A 16,725-nucleotide genomic window follows, 5' to 3' on the forward strand; every position below is an offset into this window, starting at 1 on the left:
CTCTCCAGATCCTGAAGTAGATAGATAATGATTAATGTCATGCAATTCTAGGAACCAGACGTACAGAGAGGGTGAAGAAGTTAACCCAAGCCCTACAGAGGTGAATGGCAGACTTGAGACATGGACGTGGGCCGTGAAGCAGTTTCTGAGCCTGTTTCCATATCCCTTATGTAAAAGTACCTCACCTCACAGTAATAGATTTATCAGAAATAAGATGTGCATGCTGGTCACCAAAGGCTATTTTCAAATATCCCAATGTAATATCACAAAGGTTTAATCAAGTCATATCTGCGTGATGAAAAACATGGGTTTGAAAAATAGCGCCTGTGATGTATCCGGCTGTCGTAATGATGGAGCTGAAGCTCACGCACAGCCGATCTGATTGTCTCGAGAAATCATCACTCATTAAGGCATTGGGAGAAAAATGAATCGACCCCAGAGGCCACATGGAGAGGCAGCTCCTGGACGAGCTGCTGGAGGACGGAACAGGCAGCTGGGGAAGCCAAAGAGAATTATATTTAACATGAAACACAAACACCGTCTAAACGGCGGATGGCGCAGGAAAATAGAAATTTGATCATTGTCTGGTGACTCAGAAATCCAGTGGCCTTAGAAGCCATATCCATGCACTTTTAACTGCACAGCACTGCAGATGATGAAAGGGAGATCTTCATTAAAGAAAGCTGAGCCTGGTGAACTGGTAGTGACGGTGTCTAGCTGAGATTGGGCAGGGACCAGGGGGTGCTAATCTTGTACAGGCAGTTGTCAAAGCGAAGATGGCTGTAGGGCAAGTTCTGGGCACCCCAGAGCCCAGCCTCGAACAGCTAACAAGTTGCTGGGTTGGGGCATGGCTGTCGCCCATCTAAGTCACAAACAACTGTACCTAGCCTTCTCGTGAGAAATCCTCAGTTTTCCAGCAGTAGAATCTTGATGTGGGCTTCAGGCAGGAAGCAGGTGCAGCCTTTTTCCTTTGAATAAATGCAGAAATGCTCTGGTAAACAGAAGCCAGACGCTGCCCAAGGTCACCCAGTCACAGCATGAGCTGGTAAATGGGGTGTTCGGTCCTTGGCCCACATTTCCAGGGGTGGCAGGTCCCAATGTTGAGCCATGCCTAGAGAAACACCTTTTAAAAGCGCAGGCTGTGTTCCAGGCTGTTGGTTGCCACCTTTGGGCTGCTACTTTGTCTTTGTCGGTGTTTTACAAAAGCCTGCTCTCCAGAGAGCTGCCTTCCATGCAGGTTATAAACAGCTCATGCCTCACTGTGTGATCCAGGCCTGGGCAGGGAAATCTGGCCGCCTCATCCTCTCCACCCACCCACCGAGAGGCACTTTCCAGATCTCTCCCACTGAAGCAGAGACATAGAGAGTACAAGCCGAGTAGTTGAGTTGTCATTGGGCAAATGTGAATGGAGATGCACAGTGAATTGGTTTCCATCATGCATGCTATCAGGGTCATATCTCACCTTAGATACAGCAGCAGCATTTTTTTTTTTTTGCCCCTCCCTGGCATTGCAGTTTTCCATCCAGCATCAGTCACTTTGCTTGCTTGCTTGTTTGGTTGGTTTTGGATTGCCCTCAGGCTATGGAGCCACCTTAGCCTACTCCTGTAAGCACAGGTCATCTTCTGGTGTCCACCACTCATCTTCCCCCAGCCCTGAGGCCAACTATCCAGTGACAACTGGCTTTTTTGAAAGAAGCCTGATCGCTTGCTATAAACACATATTTCTGAGCTTGCCAAAATGTTTGCTTTGAGGGCATGCTATTCGACGTCACTCTTCACACTTTTCGTCTTCCATGTCTGGCTTCTCCAGCTCTGTTTCTACTAAGGATCCTGTCTAAAAACCTCACTGCCCTGGGCTCTGATGACAGATCACTGGCCTTTGTGGCTGCGAAGATTCCCTATCCAGGTGGCAGAATCCAAAGTGATGAGAAGAGGAAAGCACAGTGTGTGTGTGTGTGTGTGTGTGTGTGTGTGTGTGTGAACACATGTGAGGGCCGAAATCATCTATATACGTCAGCAGGTATCTTCCTCACTTGTTCCCCACTTTGTCTTTCTGTTAGTTTATTTATTAATTTATTATTTATTTTTTCCATGTGGATGTGCAGGCCACAGCTAGCACATAGAAGCTTTCTCGCATTTCCACAGTGAGTGCGGTGCTGCCTTGCTGGTCCTGTCATTGTCCTTTTTTGAGTCAGCTTCTCTCAGGAGACCTAGACTTTGATGAGTGGCTAGACCAGCTGGCCTGGAAGCCCCAGGGCCCCTCCTGCCTCCACCTCCCCAGCAATGAAATCACAGGTGCCACCCCAGCTGGCTTAAGGATGGCCGGGGATCCAGTCAGGGCCTCTGCATGCTATGCAAGTATTCCACTGAGTGAGCCACACCCCCAGAGTTTCATGTGGTTATTTTAAGCTCTATTTCTTTTATCCTTAGGTAGCTTCCATTTTTGTGCATGTTCCATAGTGAAGACAGTAGGCGTGACTAGTTATTATATATGCATATACGTATGTATTATATACATAATAATATATGTATTGTAAACGTACATAAGGGAACACAACTGTGGTGTCATTGCTAATATATTTGTGTTAATAGGGAAGTGGAGTAAAAATGTTAGGACAGGGCTGGGTAAAGTACTTGCCTAGCATGCACCAGGGACAGGAGTCCCATTCCTAGGACCCCCCATAAAGATGGGACATAAGAGGTGGCCAAATCTGGTGGTCCGCGCTAAGCATATGCTTAGTGGAGCTGGAGCCCCTCCCATGTTTCCATATTCCAGTCCTAGAGTGTGTTGAGGGTTGTAATTAGGTCACCCCCAAGGTCTTTTCCATTCAAAACAAGCCCTACCTCGCTAGCTTTCCTGCTAGCTTTATCTTTCTGCCCCTTCATCATTTCGGTTGCTGTTCTTTGGCTCGTGTCCAAGTTCCACAGGCCTGGCATTAATTGTAAGGCCCAATATTCCTATAATTGCAGGGTAAGTATTTTTGTGCCGAACACAAGCCTGACCTCCTTTGTTATTTAGTTTGAGCTGGATTCTCCGTGGACAGAGGGAGAGGCATGAAATGAGTAAATATTTAAGTCAGGCGAAGCGTGCGGCTTCCAAACGGTTTCCCATTTGCTCTGCGTCGGCCCGCAAGCTCCAGCTGCTTCTGTGGGGCTTTGGGTTGTGCCCTGAGATGAAGGGCTGGCCTGCCCCCCAGGAACTCCAAGCTCCTCTCAGCAAATGCCTCGAAAAGGGGGTTCAGAGCGCTTGGACCAATGGGAGCACGGCAAATTGAAACCAGTGAACAGAAGTAAGTTAAGTGAGTCTGCATTTGCAGGTACGTGTCATAGCTGCAGTAGCCACGCAGCCATTGGCAGCTCCCGAACATGCCACTCGTCTTCTTTGATGCAGCTGCTGTTGCTGAAGATCTATGGCCAGAAGGCTCCCCGCCCCCAACCCTCTTCCTAGAGACTGAGGGCAGGTAGATAGAGGCTCAGCAAGCAGATGAAACTAGTCTGATCCCGAAGGCAAGAGCCAGGTAAGGAAAATCATAGGGCGTCACAGGTGAGAGAAGGCCACAAAGATTGTAGGGCAATCAATGGGTGTTTAGGTAGGCCTCCTTCCTCTGACCCCATCTGCTAGACCACAAGTGGTCGTTATCATCTGGACCTGCTCAGTGGAGAGGCTTTGTAGTCACCCTGTGTTCTTGGTGACCAACGGTTTCAGTCTAGGAGTTAGCTGGCTGAGACTCCCATGCATTCCGGCATTGTGGGACAGAGTAGCTGTTTTCTGAAGTCATCTGGCTCACCTGGCTTTTGGTTGAACTGTGCCCGCACCACTATAAAAATATAAGTTAATGAGATTGAGGAATAGCATATAATCAAAGGTATGAATACTGTCGCAATTTAAAACCTGCATTAAAATTCCATTCTGCAGTGAGGTCCTAGGTGTCAGAGAACTTGTTTTCAAATGCATTTTGTTGCCTGCTAGTTAGTAGAGGAAGCTCTAAAATACTATTAAATGACAGCAGTGATGTTGCAGGTATTCGATCAGTTTCAATACAGAAAACAAATTAAGGACTTTAGATGAGATCTTTGTTCAATAGGATCATCTCCAAGAAGAAAAATGTCCATATTTGCTGCAGGATTATATGTCCACAGATTCTGAGAAATTAATATTTACATACTTAAGTCTACCTACCTACCTATGCATGTATCCATCTATCAATCCATGTAACATGGGCCAGGCACTATGGACAGTTTGTACAGAGGTGGTGTGCAAAACTATAAGATAGAAGTCAAATCTCATGGACGACTTTAAATTAAAAGTTCCTTCAATGCAAATCCAAGGCAACTATCATTGCACATGAGAATTACATCCTTAAACCTAACACAGTGCTGAAAACCCCAGTGGATGTGAGAAAACCTTTCTAGACAAGGACAGCCACCTACGGTCTCTGATTTTATCCTCTGTGCTTCTGTCTTTGGCCTTGAGATATTTTTGTGCTTTTTTTTTTCTTCCCATGATGATACCTGGACCCCATGGACCCCCTGCCCCAGACTTCTTTCTCTGCATCCTTTTGTGGGAACAGAGCTTTCTGTGGGAAAGTGGACAGGCCATCCAAAAAGCTAATGACAAAAGGAAATCCTAGAATGTGAACATTTTAAAGAGCATTTGAAAGAGTACGTTGGGAGTGAGAATCTGTGAGACAAGTGCATGGATGTATTTATCTAATGGTTCACCACTCCAGGTGCTGCCCAAATGGCCTGTCTGCCTTCTGTCCCTTCTTGTCCTTGTCATGCTGCTTAGTTAGCTATGGCCAGGTCAAATACAGCTAGAAAAATCTCAGATGCACAGTCATAATCAATTACTTCTCTCCCCATTGACCAAGAAAGCTCTATGCATTTTGCTGGGCTCTGCTGGGCTTGGCTCATAGCTTCAAGTTGGGTCCTATTTGCATCTAACATTTCTCATCCTTTTTTGGACCAGTAGGAAAGCAGAGGACATGGTCATGTGAGGGTAGCAGTAGATAAATGCAGCCTCTTTGTGTCTAAATTCAGAAAAGTGTATTACTTCTAGTTATATTCCATCCTGGAAATCAAGTCAAGTGATTAAGCTCAAAGTCAGCTTAGAGGAAGTACAGCAGACTACCAGGCTGTAGGACAAAGAGTGTGTGTGCAGGGGTAGGGGAAGAGTTGGCTTCAAGTATCTAATTGACAAAAGGGAGTACAAAATTAAAAATGTATATGCATTTCTGCATATATATATTGTACGAAGGGTCTCTGACTTATGAGCTAAGGTACTGAGTATGCAATTAATAGAAACTATTTCCCATTTTCAATTTGGATCCATTCCTCCAGCTGGTGGGTGATATATGGTTCCGTTATCTCTGTCGATGCTGGAGAGTAGGAGAGATTGGAAGCTCCCAGTCAGAGCTGTGGTCATGATCACAAGGGGCTACAACAGACACTCTGTAGCCCCTTCTTCAATTGTGGGACTGAACATGGGTTCATGAGCCTGTATGTGGGAGTCTTGAGAAATTTGGCAACAGTAGAAGTTTTCAAGGGCAAAGAAAACCCAAAATTTAATTCAAAGTCAAACAATCTGAGACGTTTCTGGCAGTGCTTGTCTGTGTCTAGAACACTGGGCCTTCCCTCTGGCCTTGGGTCTAAACGCCCAAAATATCCAGTCTGCCCTGCATATGCCATGCGGCACCAGTGTTCCCAGATATATATTGGCTCAGACTTGAGACTGTGTTTTACTGTACATAGAGCTTTTTGTTGTTATGGAAATATTATGATGTAATTACAGAGAATAAAGACTCCTAACAGTCCCTCATCACCATTCTTGAACATTTAAGTATCAAATTGGTATTTTTAGAGTGTCCTGTGCTAGATATTTTTAAAATTTCCATTTGAAGCCTGGCATGCTAGTGCACACCTTTAATAATTCCAGATCTTGGGAGGCAGAAGCAGGTGGATCTCTGTAAGTTCGATGCCAGCCTGGTCTGCATAGTAAGTTCCAGGACAGCTGGGACTACATAGTGAGAACCTGTCTTTAAATAAACAAATGCATAACTATTAATAAGTTCATAAAATTGGTGTTTAAATTGCTGTCTTGATTTTTATTTTTTATTTTTTAAAAATCATTTAACGAATTTGGCTTGGGATTAGGAGAGAATTGATCAATTTCTAAAGTGGCCCTGAACATACTTCTGCCATTTGTGCTATGTATTTATGCAAAGCAACATTCTCAGCACTGAAGATTATAAAATCAAAATATTGATCAAGTCTGGAAAATGGTGAAAATGTTCTATGCCCCACACTATCACATGTTCAGCCAAGATTTAATTCTTTATGCAAAAATAGACAGGCACACCATATCATTAGTATGCAAATTTCCCTTTGTCTTTAATAAACAGATTATATGTATACCAAAGAATTTTCAAATAAATTTCTTTATGATTTGTTATCAGTATGTGTTTGATTTACACACTCATATACTGGATGATGCATGAGAATGTGTTGGGCAAAAGCAGGAGAAGCTGAAGAGAGGCTGTCGTGCTGGGCAGAGTGGCTGGCTAGGCAGGATGCACGGAGGCATGCTAAATGCACTCCCCCCTTAGGACATTTGCTACTTACAATAGATTTATCAGGATGTGACTCAGTCTTCTGTCACAGAGCATCTGCACAGACTTTTTAATCCTCACAGCAATCCCACATCCAGGTGATCAGTACACCCGAGTTTACAAAGCAATCACTGATACACAAAGTGATTCGGTCAAGGTACCCCCGCAGCCCATCTGCATGGCTGTCTTTCCTCCACATGGCCCCATAGTTCAGAAGCAAGGACCTTGTCCACCCAGCTGGCCCCTACCCTCCAGGGCATTTTCTCTTTGCAGACTGAGTGTCCTCAGGCTCTGACTTCATTTGCATAGCTGAGCTGATGAACAGGTGTGGAACCCAAGGAGAGCCTGGCCGTGCTGGGCTTGGCTGCTCTGCTTTCTTTTGCAGAACTGTGTGTAGCTCCCCCAAGAGGACTAGGTTTGCCAAGCTCCAACATTATTATCCATAATGTATAAAGCCCTCAAACATATATTGATTGACATTAATACAACATGTACTAAAATGGAGGGTCAGTCTCTCACATGGGTGGAAGTGTGCTACGTATAAATTACCTTTATAACACTCAGGCAAGCGCCTGCTAACATTATGGTGGGCCTTCCTCAGACTCTAGGCCACGGAGGCTGAAGTCTTCACGCCTGTTGGAAGTTTAGTTTTATCTACATATATGTAGATTGCCTTCGAAATCATACAAAGGTTGCCTTTGAAATTTATTTGCATATGTTTGTTAGTGAGGGGAAAAGCACAGCTTTGAGCACTAGCCATGTGTTATATAATGAGACGTTGTATTGTTCTAGGAGAGAGTCGATTCTAAAGGAAGGGAATGCATTCCCACAGCACCAAGAGCAATACAAGCTTTGGTCTTTGTCATACCCTATACCAGCATAGAATTGGAACAGTACAGATGTTTTAGAAGGTTGTAGACAACAGATTCTCTGACAGACCTGTTCACCTTCCCCTTTCATCTGCCTTGGCTATCTCTTCTGCTATTTACCTCTCTAACCCAAAGTAACACACAAGGTGACTTCACTATTCTTTACTTTGAGGTGTGATCCATTGATTCCTGCCAACTTCCTGTGGTGCAGCAGGGACACACCCTCTCCTCTACCAGCTCTCCCCAGCTCATTTGTTTTCAAATTACCCCTGTGACACTTTTCATTAGATCAATATTTGATATTCACATTTCAGTCATCTCCTAGTCTCCTGGCAGAGTGGTTCCAGACTCCTCATATGATCCTTCCATGAAATGGCATAGTATTTCTTAATCACGCACCAGCATCATCTCATATACTTTATACCGTCTCTGGTGTATTTACAATACCTCATATAATAGAAGATTTCTTAGTTTGTTTTCTATGGCCATGATAAGCAGCATGACCAAAAGCAACGTGAAAAGGAAAGGGTTGATTTCATCTTACAGTTTACAATCCATCCCGGAGGGAAGTCAGAGCAGGAACTGGCACAGAGGCCATGAAGGAATGCTGAGTATCGGATTGACTTCCTTGGCTTGCTCAGTTGGCTTTTTTTGTACACCCTAGTACACTTGCCCAAGGGTGGTCCTATCCACAGTAGGCTCAGCTTTCCTACATCAATCATTTATCAAGAAAATGGTCCACAGGCTTGCTTGCAGGACAGTCATAGGGAGGCATTATCTCAGGTGTGGTTTCCTCTTTCCAGATTACCCCAGCTCGTGTCAAGTTGACCAAAAGCAAGCAAGCAAGCAAGCAAAAACAACAACAGAACCCCAACAACTAACCTGTAGAGAAACATCATGTGAATAGTTATTGTCTGTATTGTTTTAGGGAATGATGAGAAAAAGGAAGTCTGTCCATGCTCAGCAGAAATGCAGAAATGCACCCCCCCCCCCCCGCTCCAATGCTTTATATCTGTGGTTGGGTAAATCTGTGAATGCAAAATCTGGGGATAAGGCAGGGTTGACTACACTGTAACCACTCAAACAATGTTCATGCTAAGCCATGTAGTACACTGTCAACTTGGTTTCCCTTGTTCCCTGTGGTGGGCATTTTGCAGTGGTAGCTGCTATAGTGCCCCCTCTTAGTGCACACCCCTCTGTAATATGACAGCCACTCCTCTTCTTCTGTGGTGGCTGAGACAGGATCTCACTGGGGAGCCTCTGACTATTCTGAAACTTGCTGTTTAGCCCAGGTTGACCTCAACCTCTGGCCCTGCCTGTGAGTGCTGAGATGCCAGGTGTGTATCATGACACTGGGCCATTCTATTTCTTGAATGTAAGCCATGTGAATGGCTTTGGCTAGTGGAACACTTCTTTTCACATCCTGCTGCCACTGTAACACGGTTGCACCAACTTAATGTAACTCCATTTCTATAAAATTGGATACCCAGGAAGCCCCTTGCAATCTGGAAATTCCTATTTTTCAGTTCAAAAAAATTTTTTTTGATTCAACTCTTTGAAGCTACCATTTTATGGTTTCTCTCTTTCCTTTTCAATCTTCTTCTTCTTTTATTTTTCGGAAAAGATGATGGACCTCCTGGACAGATCTGCTAAATTTTGTATCATTTCCTCCTAACTATCATCTCTTGTTATCTTTTGCTCTGCTTTCTGGAAACATATATAAACATATATCTAAGGTGACAACATTCATACTGAGCCATGTGTACACAGATATGTAATCTAAACATATGTATGTAATCTAAACATATAAGTATGTATATATGTATATTATCAGAACTTTTAACCTTTTAATACCTTCTGCAGTCTCATGTGAGCATCGTGGAACCTAAAGATGAAATCCTGCCCACGACCCCCATCTCCGAACAGAAGGGTAGGAAGCCAGAGCCACCGGCCATGCCCCAGGCAGTGCCTACAGCATAACAGGGTCTTGGCAGCTGCATCTGGAGGCTGGATGTTACCTTGTAAAGACATTTAATAAAATCTTGAACAAAGAAAAAATGTTCCTTTATTATTTTAAATCTTTAAATTAATTTATTAATGTTGTAGTACTAGGAATTGAACCCCAGCCTCAAGAATGCTAGGAAAATAATTTACCACTGAGATACATTCTCAGCTTCCATAGTTCCTTGTAAACACCATCTTGCATATTTCGTTGTGTATAGTCTCTGAAGACAGATTGCTTGGTTTTAGATCCAACCTACTTATCAGTCAATAGAGGCTTAGATATGAACTACTACCACAATTGCATAGACTTACAAAGTGATTTAAATCTTGATAGGACTCAATTTTCTTAGCTTTTTTTTTTTCCAGAGCTGAGGACCGAACCCAGGGCCTTGGGCTTGCTAGGCAAGTGCTCTACCACTGAGCTAAATCCCCAACCCCTTTCTTAGCTTTAAAATGGGGGTAATAATTTTACCTATCTTAAAGGGTGAGAGGATTCAGGGAATTGGTTCATGTAAAGGGTTTAGAATGGTGACTCATATAGTAGACAATGTAATGTTTCAGTAATGTCACCATCTACTTTCTATGACAGGTTAGTAATAGGGTCTTCTTTCAGATTTCTTTTTCTTTTATACTATTTGTCTCTGACAACATGACCCCTCCTGCCTGATGGCTTTGGGCTCTCTCTCTCTCTCTCTCTCTCTCTCTCTCTCTGTTTGTGTGTGTGTGTGTCTGTCTGTCTGTCTGTCTCTCTTTCTGTCTCTTTGTCCCTGTCTCTTTGTCCCTGTCTCTGTGATGAGGATGAAACCCAGGGCCACTCACATGAGAAGCACTTGCCCAACCACTGAGCGTCACCACCAGCCTTCCTCCTTTAATTGTAAGTTAGAGACTTCCTGCAGAAGTTTCCCGACCCTCGTTTATGGAGTCATGTTTAAAAGTGGGACTTGATATTTTCAGACCTTTCTTCTTCAGTGGGCCAAAATCCTCAGAATAGGATCCTTCCCTTTCTTACCTGGAGTGTGAATATAAGCCAGCATGTTTATAATTACATTTGCCTGCTGTCATTCTTCTTCACCAAGTCAGTGAAGAAGAGAAGAGCTATTCCTGAGATTAAGAATGTTAACTGTACTGATTTTTCCTCTCACATACTGCCCACCCTTTACACTGTACCATAACCTAATCCACAGATCTCCATCTATGTCCTTTCTGGGGACCGTGCATCCCATGGGAAGAATAGCTCACTTATGTGGAGTTGAGTAAGGTTCCTAGAGTGCCCTTCTTTCTTAGTTTGCTTCCAATACTATGATAAACACTATGACCAAAGCAAGTTAGAGGGAGAAAAGGGTTATTTCACCTTACAGCTCCTAATTCACAATCCATCACTGAGGGAAGTCAGGGCAGGAACTCAAGTTAGGGCAAACCTAGAATAGGAATTGAAGCGGAGACCATGGATGATGTTGGTTACTGGCTTGATCCCCCTGGCCTGCTCCTCTTGACTTGCTCAGCCTACTTTCTTATACAACCAAGAACCATTTGTACAGGGCTGGCACTGTCCACTGTTGGCTGGACTCTCCTACACCAACCATTAATCAAGAGAATGCCCCACAGACTTGCCTACAGATGATCTAATGGAGACATTTTCTCAACTGAGGGTTCCTCTTTTCATATGACTCTAACGTGTGTCAAGTTCACAAAAAACTAACCAGCACACCTAAACAGACTTCCAAACAATTATTTTTTTATCCTGAGCCCCACAAAGATTTCATTGTTGATGTTGTTGTTGTTATTTGAGACAGGGTCTCTCTATGTAGTAGTGACTCTTCTGGAATTCTATGTAGAGCAGAATGGCCTAAAACTCACAGAGACTCACCTGCTTCTGTCTCTAAAGTACTGGGATTAAACGAATGTACCACCATGCCCAGCTGGACGTCTACTTCTTGAGGAACCTAATGTCTCCCCATATCTAGGCCTCTGGAAGTTCTAGGGTGTATGTGAGGTTCTAGATTTCCCACTTGCCACGGCCTGCTTAGTGCTTCCTTTCTCATCTGCCGAGTTTGTTCCTATGCAGTCACATGCTTTCTGTATTCCAAAGAGATCAACCATCTCTATCTTTCCTTTACCTCTGCAAGTCTGTCATTATGAAAATTTACTGACTGTTGTTTAGTGATGTTTCCAGAGGGAGCAGAAGTCTGTGTGTGTTTTTGGTCCACCATGTCGAATCAGAAATGTCCCTGGAACTTTGTTTTTGAGGTGCAAGGTAGACTTTGACATTGTGTCTTGGATGCTGTTCATCAGTTTGCACACTTTCTTGATTTTTTTCAATATCAATTTTTCATTCCCTGCTTTACTTTTTGCTGCTGAGAGGTACCATTACTGGACCCCAAAGCATTCATATATAGAGAAGAAAGAGGAAGGACTAAGTTAAGAGGGAAGTTAGGAAGTCAAGAAGGCCAAGAAAAAAGGGAAGAAAAATGTGAAAGAAAGAAAGAGAGAGAGAGAGAGAGGAAGAAAGAAAGAAAGAAAGAAAGAAAGAAAGAAAGAAAGAAAGAAAGAAAGAGAAAAGAAAAAAGAAGAAAGGAAGATAGATAGATAGCAAGAAAGGGAGGAAGGAAGTGAGTTATAAGAACGGAAAAGGGAAACTTGTGTCAGAAGCAGATGAGCAGTGTTCTTTTGATGAATCAGTGGGGCCTCAAGCAATGCCGTAACATTGCACAGCCCTCTGTGGTTGGCACGTTAGAAGAGTTCGTTGTCCTACCAAAGCCTGCTTCTACCTCCTCCATTTCTGATGGTTTGCCAGAAAGCAAATTTCTGTAAAGCCTAGCTTCCTATGGCTATATTAATGTGAAATGTAATAACACATAACTGTAAACTAGTTTATGTGAGTCCCAAATGAATGAATTGGGGGGAAGGTAATTTATTATCAATTTGCATCAAATTTCAGTTGATGTAAAAAATGCAAAGCTTATTTTAATATACTTATTTTTGCAAAAGGCTTTCCATTAACTAGAGTGTCAAGTGGGGGTAACAATTTGCCTAGGGGAGAGTCTTTATGGCTCTGCTATTCGGGCTCCCTGGGAGGAAGCCTAAGCTTTTGGGAGGCTTTCTGGTCAGTCCTTGGGTTTGGTGCAGAGTTGAGGGTTAAGCTTTGCAAGTTCCTTGTGAACTGGTGGAAAGGCATGATGAGTGACAACTGTTAGCTAGGCCTCCTTTCTGAGAGGATTGGAGGGAGAAGGCAAGCAAGAACTAACAGAACTTGGGGGAATGAAGAATATGTAGCCTTGATTGACTGTGTGTGAATTTGGGGGGGGGTGTATGAGAGAGGAGACAAACATGGCCTAAGGGTCATATCTGCCTGCTACTGTTTGTTTGTTTGTTTGTTTATATGTTAGCACCTTTCTTTTTATTGATATTTATTTATTTGTGGACTAATTAGTTTAATTAGAGTTGCTTACAGGAGCACTGGCACCTCACCATTGGCTATATACTATTGAAGAAAGTGTCTGTCCCTTACCTAGCAACCAGTAACTGCCTATAAAGCCCAAGAGAGCTGTTTGGGTTGGAGTCCTGCTGGGGCCTCATTCTTCCCCCAGCCTTGTGTAGGTAATCAGCAACAAAAGTTCAAGATCCTTGTCACACCATGACTGGTTTTTAGCAATAGCATTTTATTGGCATATGGCCACTCTCATCCTTTTAAACACTTGTCCATGGCTGTTTTCGTGTTAAGAGGAGGGAGGGTCAGGTAGTTATATAAAGCTTGCAAAGAACTAAGTATGCACCATCTCTCTCTCTCTCTCTCTCTCTCTCTCTCTCTATATATATATATATATATATATATATATATATCATAAACCCCTAGTGAACAGAAGGGCTCTGTACCAAAGTGAATGAATCTCAGTGGCAAATGACCTAGAACCCACTGATGGATTGTAGCACCCCGTCCCAAGTCTTAGTGACTTGAAACACCAAAGCTCCTTTTCTGTTTTGCATGAAGCTGCCATGTGAGCAGAGCTCAGTGGGGGAAGTCCATCCTTTGTGCTGTGTGGTGTCAGCTGAAACTGCTCAGCTTGAGGCTGGGACAGCCCACTTTTGAGATGGCTCACTCACTGAGTTGGTGCTGGCTGCCAGCTGGGATCTCAGCCATGGCCAGGACCAGGAACTCTGGTTCCTCTCCATGTGTGCTGCTTGGAATTCTTCATAACCTTGAGCTTAAGTTCTAAGGAAGTCTCCCAGGAGACAGGAGGGGGAAGATGGTCTGTTTATAAGGGTCTGGATTTCAAAACAGAAACAGACTTCGAATATGTTCCATAGATCAAATAGCTAGGGAGAAGAGCTTTAAGGAGAGGAAAGATTAGAGCGACTCTCTTCGTATAAAAGATTGTTGTTGTTTTGGTGGTGGTGGTTCATGTAGCTTAGGCTGGCCTTGATCACACTATGTAGACAAAAATGACATTAAATTTCTGATCCTCTTGCCTCCACTTACCAAGTGCTGGCTTATAGGCACGTGCCACTACATCTGGTTTATGTAGTGCTAGAGATGGAACCCAGGGCTTTGTGCATGCTAGGCAAATATTTTAATAGTTGAGCTATATCCTCAACCCTTAATAGTATTTTTGAATGACAATCTTAGTTGTGTAAGTTAATGTTTATATATATATATATATATATATATATATATATATATATATACACACACACACACACACACGGTATATATTATTAAATTGAGCTAACACATGTATAATTTTGCTCATATTTATTTTTTCAAATTTTTTGTTGGGGAAACATTTGAAATATACTTTCCGATACTTTAAAACATATAATACATCCCTGTTGACTAATGTCTTCCCTTCTGGCCTTAGAACATCTTCTACCTATTTATCTGTAGCTTTATATCCTTTGATCAGTGACTTCTCATTTTCTCTTCCCTCTCCCCCTCCCTCCTCCCTTCCCTTCCCAGTCTCTGGTAGCTATCATTATACTCTTTACTTCTGAGTTCAACCTTATTAGATTCCATGAATAAGTGAGATCATGCAGTATTTATCTTTCTGTGCCTGGCTTGTGTCATTTACTGTAATGTCCTCCAGATTCACCCGACCATCCATTTGTCACCACAAGTGACACATTTACCTCCTTTTAAAGGCTGAATAGTATTTCACTCCTTATAAACATTTGTATATATTACACATAAACACACTCACACACACAACATTATTTATTCTCTCACTCCTAAGGGTAGGGGCCCATCTTGGGATTCCTCCCCCAGACAATTCTAACCCTAATGGTCCAGTCTTAGTTCCATGTCTCATTACCCAGGGCAAGAACCATACGACTATTGGCAGGGCACCAAGGCACACTAACACACCACAGAGGAAAGAACAACTCTATTGACATTTTCTCTATGGGTGCTCTCTTCCCCCACCCCTGGCTACTCAGCCGCAGTTGCATGTCTTGCAACCCATAGCCAGGACTATGAACTCACTCCCCCACTATTTATCGTTGGTTCTGTAGTGCCTTTTGGCAGGCACGAAGAATAATGTGACAAAACTTTTCCTAGGGAGATACAACACACATGTCTACTACCCCGGATAGGAAACCCACAACAGACCAAAGTACAAATATCACCTAAGTCCAACTACATGAACCAATGAGTTTTTTACTTACAGCAAATACGGGTGAAGGGTTATTTAGAGGAGCATAAACTACTCAAAGACAGCTGCTGTCACCCAAGCCCACCCTATGTATGGTGACCACAGATGAAAGCTGTGAACCTGGAGAACGCTGCACTGCCTGCAGGCTGTTCAGCTGGTTGGAGAGTGTCCTTTCTATGTGCTTCAGGTGCTTTGCTCTAGACCTCATTAAGCAGCCTGGCTGTTTTGTTTCAGGCAGCTGGTCTGCTCTCAGAGTCTCCTTTGCAGCTTGGCTTGTCTGAGAGGAACTCTCGACAGTCTTTCTTGCTTATTTTGGCAGGGTGGGGGCTAGTGAATCTGGTCAGTTTTGGGGACTTCCTGAAGCTATTTTGAGTTGTTTACCTTCCTGTTGAAGGAGCTTCCCTGTAGGACGGAATGTTTCCGTCTTGGAGGAAACTGTTAGACAATCGGAAGTTATGTTTTCAAACTGTCCTATAGAATAACTGTAGAGGAGCTTGAATAATACACACACTTAATCTTCATGCCAAGAAGTCTGAAGCTAGGTTTTTACATGGTTGATCAAGCTGTCTACTAATTTCCATAAAAGGCTAATTTTCATCCGCCTGCTATCACTACCATATTCTGTCAACACTCAAACATGTCACCTTATGCTAATAAGATGGCAGTTAGGGCATCAATCTTTATGACCCAAGAGGGCAAGAAAAGAATGTGTAGAAAAGAAACCTTCTTAAAATGCTTGCTTTCTCTTCCATGAGGAGATGCTCCTTTTACAGCAGAAGGAAAAGCTGCAAAGAGCCAGCAGACTTCCAGTTATGACTCTGTATTCAGAACTGGGTCACGGGAGCATTTATTTCCCAGTCCCTGGCAAAGAGGATTGAAACTGGAAGTTCCCTGGCTGCATTAGAGCAACGGTCCTCTGAGGCTGCAGGGGAAAAAAAAAACTCACTTTTTCTGCCCAGAAGATACCTTCAAGCAACAGTAGTCTCCTGCTAGCACAGAAGAAAAGGGAGAGGCTGTTATGTAGTCAATCAATCAGCAGTGCCTGCCAGGTTGGATGTCTTCTAAGTCCATCTCACATCACAGAAAGGACTGGGGAGATTAGAAGTCAATAGGCCTCGGAGCTGTGTGCATCTGGGTTGAGGCCAGAGCTTAGGAAATATAGCACACCTGGTGCCCCCATATATAAGATTTCCTTGCCACCATGCACCTTCCATTCTGGTACTACCTTAAGCTAATGACTAGCCAGGTTAGGGGTTGGGGAAGGAGTTCAGTCTTTACCAACTTGGATCTTACCTGACAGAGATCCCCAGAACCTATGTTTAAAAACTGAGGGTCCTGCTAAGTGCTTGTAACCCAGGTGCTGGGAAGGCAGCGACAGGGCCTAGTTGGAGAAGACAGCCTAACCTAATCCAAGAGTCTCAGGTCCCATCAAGAAATACCCATCTCAGATTCCACTGTCCAGGGGAAGGACCCTCAATTTTCAAATTTACATTTGCAAGACTGCTTCATTAACTGCACTTCTGAGGGTCGAGAGACCCAGCTACCTCAGCTGGTTGAATCCTATGAGCCTTGCACCTGAGAAGTTTGCATAACCAGGTA

Source organism: Mus caroli, unplaced genomic scaffold, assembly GCF_978045245.1.
Source record: "Mus caroli unplaced genomic scaffold, Mus_caroli_1 scaffold_5, whole genome shotgun sequence".
In the NCBI taxonomy this organism is placed as follows: Eukaryota; Metazoa; Chordata; class Mammalia; order Rodentia; family Muridae; genus Mus; species Mus caroli.